At 32.8% G+C, this 9,552-nt stretch overlaps 1 long non-coding RNA gene across 3 annotated transcripts; it reads left to right on the forward strand.

The window, feature by feature from the left end:
- The first annotated feature begins 4,766 nt into the window (after positions 1–4,766).
- On the forward strand, positions 4,767–8,970 carry LOC147477710 (uncharacterized). 3 transcript variants are annotated; one of them, XR_015209342.1, is made up of 5 exons: positions 4,767–5,052; positions 5,130–5,398; positions 6,030–6,269; positions 6,415–6,472; positions 6,609–8,970. It is a non-coding gene; the product is annotated as an uncharacterized LOC147477710 (long non-coding RNA). The 3 variants fall into 3 exon arrangements; XR_015209341.1 differs by having other exon boundaries at positions 6,415–8,970; XR_015209340.1 differs by lacking the exons at positions 6,415–6,472; positions 6,609–8,970 and having other exon boundaries at positions 6,030–6,342.
- Positions 8,971–9,552: the final 582 nt, after the last annotated feature.

Genomic DNA, 9,552 nt, shown 5'->3' on the forward strand with positions numbered 1-9,552 from the left:
AAGCGATTAACCGAATTATCAACATTAGCATTTCCATCGCTTGATGAGGCATAGTTCTCTATCATAAAAGGATGAAACTCATCCCATAAGTCTCGTACACCATTTGGCTGGTAATAGACTAATATTGTAGCAAACAATTGTCTCAAAGCGGAAGGCATATGTGTAGTTGCTACCTCTTTCAGACAACTCTTAATGCTATCGTCGGTTTCAAGCAAGCCTCTTTTTTCTGCCGATTCTTTAAAAGTAGAACATGGTGTGCCATTCACTATTAACAAATCATCAAAAGATGTCGGACCTCGGACATGGAGCAATAACAGGCGTAAATAATAGCGTTCTCCCTAAGTAGGAGACACTGTATTCATTCTTCCTATCGTACGTTGATTGAGTCTGCGTCGTATCCACTATTTTCTTTTGAGATCCCAATAAAAGTATTCTGGAAATTCCAAGTAAAGAAGTTTCCATGCTTCTTCGTAAATACTATTAGTTTTAAAAAACTCTGTAAGCATTGTCTTGGATCTGTGCTCGTTATCTACTATATCTTTAACTTTCTCATGCCTATAGTAAGTAACTTGTTATCTATTAGGCAAATGTAACTGCAAAGCTACAACAGAAGGAAACATTCCATTCAAAGGGAACTTATAAAGTCTCCAAAAAGATTCATGTGGGCAGATCCATCTCGCATTAACAAATTTGGATATCTCGTCCTGACCTCCACACGACTTAGTACTAACCCCAAACGACACCCTATCTAGACCTTTATAGACATACTTATATAAATATTTAACAGAAGTTATGCTGGAACAAATCTTGACATTTATATGACAATCATATTTTAAAAGCAAATAAGGATTGTATGGAATTACCTAATGATTATCTAGTGTATGTTTTCCTTTAGGGACATGCCTCCCATTATCACGTCTCATATATGCAGCATATGAATCCATACCTAGTGAAGTCACGGAAGCAAATGCTTATGGAAATCCACTTTTACAACGTCTATCTTTCATACAAACAACATTCATATTTGTAATTCCACATGCATTATGCATCATATGCTTTACAACTGCATTATACAAATCAGACTCAGTTTTAGGATCAGGAATTTCAGCAGATACTATTTCATCTATATCTTGAGGATTTTTTATTTTATCATTTTCATCAAGGATGAGCAATATATGAGCATGGGGCAGTCATCATTTTTGAAATTCTATAACATGAACTTGTGCAATAACCCTACCTAATGTATACTTGCGAAATAGGTCATCTTTTAATTCTTCTAACAATGAATGAAATAGTCTAGTCACTGCATCAGGTCTATCTTGTGTACACTGACCAACATCTATCTCTCTAATAATTGAGGACCAAGATTGATTGCATGTAACAGTAATAAATAAATCAGGTTTTCCGTACCTCCTTACTAATCCCATAGCATCTTGATAACGGTGATGCATATCACGTGAACTACCAGTATAAGAGGATGGAAGTATCATTCATCTACCAATATTGCCTAGTTATCACAATTAAATATATTAGGTAACTATAACATAACAAAACAAATCAATATGAAAACTGTACAAAAAGTGTCATACCTGCATTGGTTTCTCCAGAATTTAGAGCATCTTGTAAACCTTGATACAATTCAGCTCTAATGTTTGCCTGATTATCACGATAATATCTGAGTGTCATTGTTTCTATTTTTACACGGATGTCAACAACAAATTGTTGAAGAAGGCGATAACTAAGAAGGAACAAAGATACCTTGCAAGGACAAATCTGGAATATATAATGAAAGAATTATTTATAATTATAAAAATGAATTTGATTTTAAAAAGGGAAGACAGTAAAATATTGCAAAAAGCAAAGAAGAAGTTTATATTTACCTGAAGAATATAAGAATAGTAAGCGCGACAACTAATTCTTCTTGTACTACTACGATGTACACTCAGGTCCCACCCATATTCACCAAATGACAATAAAAGAGGATATTGCAATGGATTGTAATATCCTGCGGTGTCTGGAATTGGACGAATATGACCTGTTTGTGTTTGAACTATTATATCTCTTGGTTCCAATATTTTTGGATCATTATCACCAATCAAGACAGCAGCAACTTGTGATTCTGTTGGCAATGTGTGTTCCCTACGATCAATTTTCAACTCTTTAATAATTAGTCTGCATTGTTGTAAGTCATCCCTCTGTCCAATTTGTCTAAACGCACCTACAAATGGATTATTGCAATTATCCAAGTTAGATTTTATCTTAGAAATAATGTGTATATTTAAATTTTCATTTTCAGCATGACAATTTTCAATCTCATGATAAGTGTCAAAGATATACAGTTGCAAAAATCTAGGTTTGCTACCAGGTGTTGGTAAGAGGCTCCCTATTCTATGATAAATAGAACCCCGAGCACGATATGAAAAAACATCATCCCTACCACTTGCAATTTTTTTATCCAGGTCAACACCCATCAAAGTAAATGAAAAAAATATGATTGTAAGAATGTATGTTTTCTCTAAAATGTTGTCCACATTCACCTTGATCAAGAAACAACTATTTTAGTTCATCAGGTGCTGTTGGCCTTGGAAGATTTATTCTACCTTTAGAACAACAAATTTATGGGGTTTCATGAATAAATCTTTTTGCTCCACAATATTGACAAATAGCTAGTCGGAGTGGGTATCATGTAAGGGGTAAAGTTATGATCCAGAATGAATCTTCTCGCGCATCTATAAAACCCTTTGCTAATCCTAGAAGTTTGCGTTGATGCTATACGCGTAAACAATGTATTTGAGCTTTGAATGTGGTGAACTAAGTAACAAAACGTAGATAGACTGTGTTAGCAAACTATAAAGACCAACATGCATTAAATTATAATGTAGATAATTAATAGAGAAAAATTTGATGATAAATTTGCACCTCTAGTTGTAACATCGTGTAATATGTCTGTATCTTGAGAACTCCTATTCCTTGCTTGCCGGCGAATATATAAAAGACGCATCCTGATAGGATTTGTAGAATTGTTGTTCAATCCTGCATGAGAGGATTTTTTTTTTAAAATGCATATATCTATTATAACGAAAGCAATGGTTGTACTTGCGCGTGAGGTTTAAAAATGATGGGAAACATTAGAAAATTTCAATATTTGTTTGAGACATGACTACATCTAATATGGACTTCTTATTAGTGTCTTTATACTGTTTCACTAATTCAATTTTAACCCTAAAAAATATTTTTCTTATGGTTACATGAAATCCAACATCAGAAGCATAATGAATCCTTAAAAATAAAATGTATGTTAGAAAAAAGTAAAACTAAATAATTTTTTAATAAGAAAGGCCATTACAGAGTAGTAGAGTTTTGTACCTTCAGTTTGGTTTACACGCTGGTGATAGCGATTTCTATCCCTAATCATACGGGTATGTCACCGCTGTTCATTCTCAGGGATCCATTGCTGATGTCTATGAAGCCGTTCAGCACTTCTCATTATATGTTATCCATATTACTTAGAAAATTAGAGCACCATAAAACCGGGAAAAAAGAATAAGATTTAAGAAGCTAATGAGAAGAAAATCAGAAAATTCAGAGATCGATGTTACCCAAACATTGATAAATGGCAAAATCGAAAACTGGTGAGAAGACATAAACATAAAATAAGCATTTAATAAAAAAAACTTCCTAATTAAATAAAGGAGGGATGGCAACGACAAAAAAAAAATGGAAGAGATTACACATATTCAAGCAATGATTACCAACATGTTTGTGCATTAATTGGATCGATCAGCAATGGAAAATAAGATAAATACATAACAATCTGCTTCCACCTCTATGAATAAAAACCCAAGGACGGAGGAAACCCATATGTAGAAGATCAGGCAATAATTGAGTATGGGTATTTCTTTTTGCCATAAGCGAACACTAAAAGTAAAAACGTTTGATTACAAAAAAGCAAGCCGTTTTTGTTCAACAACACTATCTCAAGAGCATGTGTTCAAAGTAAAAAAATAGAAAACTTAATTTAAGAGGAATGGGTATAACACCATACCATTGCGCTCGAAACGGGAAGTTGTGAATCACAATTGATGAAATAGAAGTGCTCTGAAATTAGAATGATCCTTAAAATTGAAATGTAAAATTCAGAATTGACTCTCTCCTCTTTGACTTTCAGAATTCCAAGCGCGACAGGAAAGGATTGGATTATTTTGAAGAACAGAAGTAGATCAATTTTTCAGACGGTCGTATATGGGAAAAAGGAGATGGGATGGTCAGAAGTATTACTTTCTTTTCCGTTGCCTTTCCTTCAAAACAAACACACTCTTAGAATGAAGAAAGAAAGTGTTTTCTTTGTTATAAGAAGAGTCGGGTTGTTTGGTGCATAATTGTTTTTTTTTTGCAAATTATCGGAATGCCCCAACGTTTAAAGGGCATTCGGAGTTTGAGTTGTTTTTCGGAACCCTTTTTGAAAGAAAGTTTTGGCTAAGTTTTTTTTTGGTGCAACTAATTAAAAACCGGGACTTTCTAGAATAGATATATAAAAGCTCGCGCACATTCTCTCTCTTCATTATATCACTCCATTTTGCACCTCGAGCAATATGATTGGCTCTTAAAAAATCGGATGGAATAATAATTAGTGACACCTCCTCAGATTTGTTTAAATCTCCCTAATCTATATTTAATTTTCTATGGACTCCTCAAATTAAAAAAATAATAATAACAAAGTAAATAAACCTTATCCAAATTCTACCCAAAACCTAACTTTTCTCCTCAAACTACGATTGTCTCTTATCTTCTTCCCTTTTCCTACCAAGCAAGAATTGAAAAAAAAATGAGAAAAAAAAGAGATGAATACACTACCTCCGCGGTTACACTATCTAAAACCAATCGAATCACACCTTTTTCCAAAACTCAAACAAAAGTTATTCTTCATATTTTGTTTGGGAAAATACCATCCCAATTTCAGTTCATCTTTTGTTTGGGAAAATACTATCCCGACTTCAATATGTCAGACTTCCATTGAAATTGTTTAATAATACTTTTTGGATATAGGCATATGTAAGTCGACTGTTATTTTCTAATTTTTAGTACTTGATTTAAACTTGATTGGCCTTCTCTTTACTTTTTGTTATTAGCAAATCGAATAGCAAATCAATGAGTATTCAAACGCCACGATGTGTCAGGACTCTGGGGAGGTGTCCAAAGAAGATCATCCAAGGGTCAGTAAGGGCGGTGAATCATTTTTCGTTGGCCTCATCAAGAAGAGCTTTAAAGACTTTTCGAAATCTAACGAAACAGGTGAGAATGAGAAATGTAATTTTTCGGTTAACGGGCAACATATATCTGGAAAGCTGGTTAAGAAAGCTAAGAAGTACGCTTGGCGCATCCATCCTGGACAACACTGGTAAGCAATCATCTCGAGCAACACACCATGCATAGTCATTTTCTTGATCAGTACTTACACAAATTAATTTATTCCCATAAAATTGCATACCATAGCTTTTAAAATTTTCCCCCCTGGTTCGTACTGTCTTGCACCTAAGAAAATCTAAAATTTTGAGAATGTCCCATACGGAAAAAGTTTCGTCAAATACCAACTAGCTTTTAAAAATTGCCCATGCCAGAGAAGCACCAAATGGCATGGGAGGATCAAGAATGCATGAGATTTGAGAAAGTGAGACTAATTCATCTGTTGAGTAACACAAAGGGGAAAAATCCTATTATTACATTAGCCATTTTATTAGAGTGGAAAAAAAGACACTTAAGTTTTCTCATGTGATTTAGTAATTTCCTTCATCTTTTCTCTTCTTTTCATGAAATAACTCTCAGATGAAATAGTGACCTCTATGGCTTTAATGAAATCTGCACAAAAGTATAAGATCAAACAAAATCTTGATAGTGAGACTATAGTAATGGAAATAGATCGATATATTTTTGGACAGTTGTTAAAATACAGATTCTAATTACATATGCATAAAATTTTAAATATTAAGAATAATACTATGTATATGTTGTTGAATCACTTTTTGTGACAGGCATTGGCAGAAGAGATTAAGGCTAGCTACGAAAAAACAGTTGTCAGAATAGTTGACATGGTATGTCTTACATGTATTTTGTCTATCTCTATGGGATGTCAAATCTGTTAAAAGTTTGGCGTGTCATGCTTTAATTATGTGTATTTTCGTTAGGATGATTATGCAGCTAATGATGATATCTATGAGGATTTTTGTGACAGCTAATGATGATTAAAGAAAGAGACGTTGGCATTTTTCATGGTGGCTACGTAACCTTAAATCCTTATTGTGCTAATTTTTTGATGAAACTGTATTCTTTCTTTTTTTTTTTTTTTTTTTTCGTTCCAAATGTCATTTTTAATTTACTAATTGAGGTGCACATACACAATTTTGCCTAAATTTTTAGATATGGCGATGGTGAGCCGACAAATAATACTGCAAGATTTCACAAGTGGTTTACTCAGGTAAATATTGAACATACTAGATAAAGTCTATCGTATCTCATGGAATTCTCATAAGTCGTACCTTCTTAAGCACTCTGACAATTTGTGGTAATACTAACAACTCACATTCGGTGTATTTGGTTTGGGTAATCGCCAGTATGAGCATTTCAATAAGGTACATCTCTATCCTGGTAAGGTTCATCAGTTTCATATATTTTGGGAATTATTGACAAGGACCACTCTGAAACATATTGCCAAAGATTTGGATGAACAACTTATTGAACAAGGTATTAACCCAATTCACCTACATATTCTAAATTGCATTCCATGCATTTGCTTATTTCTCCCTAATCTATTCTTAATTTTCTATGGCCTCCTCAAAGTAAAAAAATAATAACAACAAATAAACATTATACTATCCCAAAAAAAAAAAAAAAAAAAAAAAAAAATCACCAAACTCTCTCCAAAAAGCATAGATGCTTCAAATCTCTCTCGGGCAAGGGCAAGTAAAATTGGAAAAACCCCATTAAAGAGAAACAGAGGCAGACCCAATCATGTGAAATTGGCAAAGGATATGATGAATTTAAGGTTTCTTCATTATCTTCCCTAGAATCCCATATAAACTGCTTTCTGTCAACAAAGAAAACTTTCCAAGCATCTTGCTTTACATCATATTGGGTTTGATGTAAAAAAAGCTCTGTTGAATTGGAACTTGAAATAAACCTTCGATTTCAAGCAAATGCATGATTTTCACATAACCCCTCTCTTTTGTCAATTTTTTTTCCACTTTTTTGTTTAATATTCACTTATTTTAAGCATTTTGGAATTTTGAATTTAGTCCCATTTCTACATAAAGATTATTTATTTTACAATTTTTTTAGCAATTGGGTATCTTAATTTTTGTTTCAGCTGAATGAGTGGTTATTTTTTTTCGGGTGAATATAAATAAGCTAGGTGTAGTAGTGAGCCAATGGAAATTTTTTGTCTATCTCTATGTGATGTCAAATCTGTTAAAAGTTTGGTGTGTCATGCTTTAATTGAGCCTCCTACGAAATCATGCCTTTTCTCCTACACGTAGAAGTTTGAAAAAAAAAAAACTAATTTAAGATATATACAAAACTAAATTAGAATCCTACAAAATCATGCCTTATCTCCTATATATGTACAAAAAAAAAAAAAAAAAAAATTGCACTACAGATATCGAAAAACCAGGTAGCCTACTTTCTTCCTCTTCTCCATTATTTACAATTCTTTTCTGAGTTCATTTCATATTGATTAAGTTTTTTTTTTTTGTTATATTAAATAGTATTGGATAAAGAATTTATAAATTTTATTATGTATATTGCAGATAATGACGTATGAAAATTACAGCTTATGTAAAAAAAAAATTGCTAAAGGAAATTCTAGAAGCAAGACTTAACATTCAACAAGATCCGGTCTACAACACAGAATTAGAGAATGGACGATTCAAAAGCACTGTAACATTAAAGGTACCAAAAGACTTATTCTTTAATAATAAAGATGTCGTAGTTAAAAAAATTAATAGAAGCACTACATATTCTGTTGCAAAAGCAGAGGATTCAACAACTTTTCACACAATACAGTTTATAAAGGATGAACGTGATATAGAAATTGAAGACTTCAATTTCAAAGAACTTATGAAGAAAAGAAAAAAGGTTGAAGAGAAACAGAATCAACTTGACGTCATCAGAAATATTATGCTAGATTGGTTGGTTGATGATAAACACAACAAAGATAAGATATATTGTCTCAGAAATATTATGCTAGATTGTTTGGTTGATGATAAACACAACAAAGATAAGATATATTGTCTCAGAAATATTATGCTAGATTGTTTGGTTGATGATAAACACAACAAAGATAAGATATATTGTCTCGAAGAAAAAATTAAAGAAATGAAAGACATTGAGAAAAACCAAAACAAGGACAAAAGCAACAAAGAGGAAAATAACAGTTTCAGAATAAAAAAAGAAAACAATGAGAATTAGTACTCTTCTTTAGTATTATACACTGCAGGTGATACTTCAGCAAATGTGAGATTGTTGACAGTACAGTAGTACATAACTTGGTTTGGTTTGGCATTTTTTTATATTTTTTATTGAGTATGATGTGAAAGTTAGTCACATAGATGTTTAGAAGTAACAACTTTCTATCATATTGTTTATGTTCTTAGTTTATGCATTGAATTTTGTTCTTATTTCCTAAAGAGAGTTTGAGAGTTTTGAATAAGAACAAATAGAAAGCATGAGCTGGAATAGATATAAGAGGCTGGAATAGATCAAAACCATGCGAACAAAAGCAACACTCATGTTTTTGGGATACCTTAAGTCTGCTTAAGTCGTCTTAAGTCGTTTTGGGATACAACATCTTCTATTTTATCGTAGAAAAGAACAATGAGAAAGGAAATGAAAGCTCCAGTTCACTTGAAAAGTGAAATAGGAAAATCAGTTATTGGCTCTTCTACAACGCATTATCCCATAAGATTTGCCTCTTCAAAACTTTGTTTATGTTGTTCCTCACGGTGGCCAAGCACTAATTAACTCATGAGTTTCCCTTAAATTCCACTATACTAACTATAAGGGGAGACAGATGAATTGACCATGCTATATATATGCTAAAGTAAATTTTTGATCGGATTCTTAACCTTCTCTTTGTCTACTTGATTGGTAGTCGATTATATGATCAATTAAAGAAAAACAAATGATATTAACAAAAATTGAGTTACTGGCTAAAACTATTCATAGGCGTGGATGGTTATCTTATGTTCTTACTAGAAAAAGTTGTGTGATTATTATTGGCTTTGACGTAGCAGTAGAAAGCACTTAATTCTGACACGATATCCTTTTGACTGATTGTTTTCGTTTAATTGGGTATCTCAAAAAAATGCTTGGCACGCAACAACACTAGCTAGAAGTCTCGGAAGTAGATTCGTATAGTACCTTATATCTATTTTTCTTGGTCAAGTAGTTTAGGTATATTGGGAGAGATCCCCCCCTGATCGAGATACTTTTGTGAAAAAAACACATACAAGAAACAACATGGCTGGAGGTGACTCTCCTCTGTGGAAATTAGCCACAAGC

Source organism: Coptis chinensis, chromosome 9, assembly GCF_015680905.1.
Source record: "Coptis chinensis isolate HL-2020 chromosome 9, ASM1568090v1, whole genome shotgun sequence".
NCBI lineage: Eukaryota > Viridiplantae > Streptophyta > Magnoliopsida > Ranunculales > Ranunculaceae > Coptis > Coptis chinensis.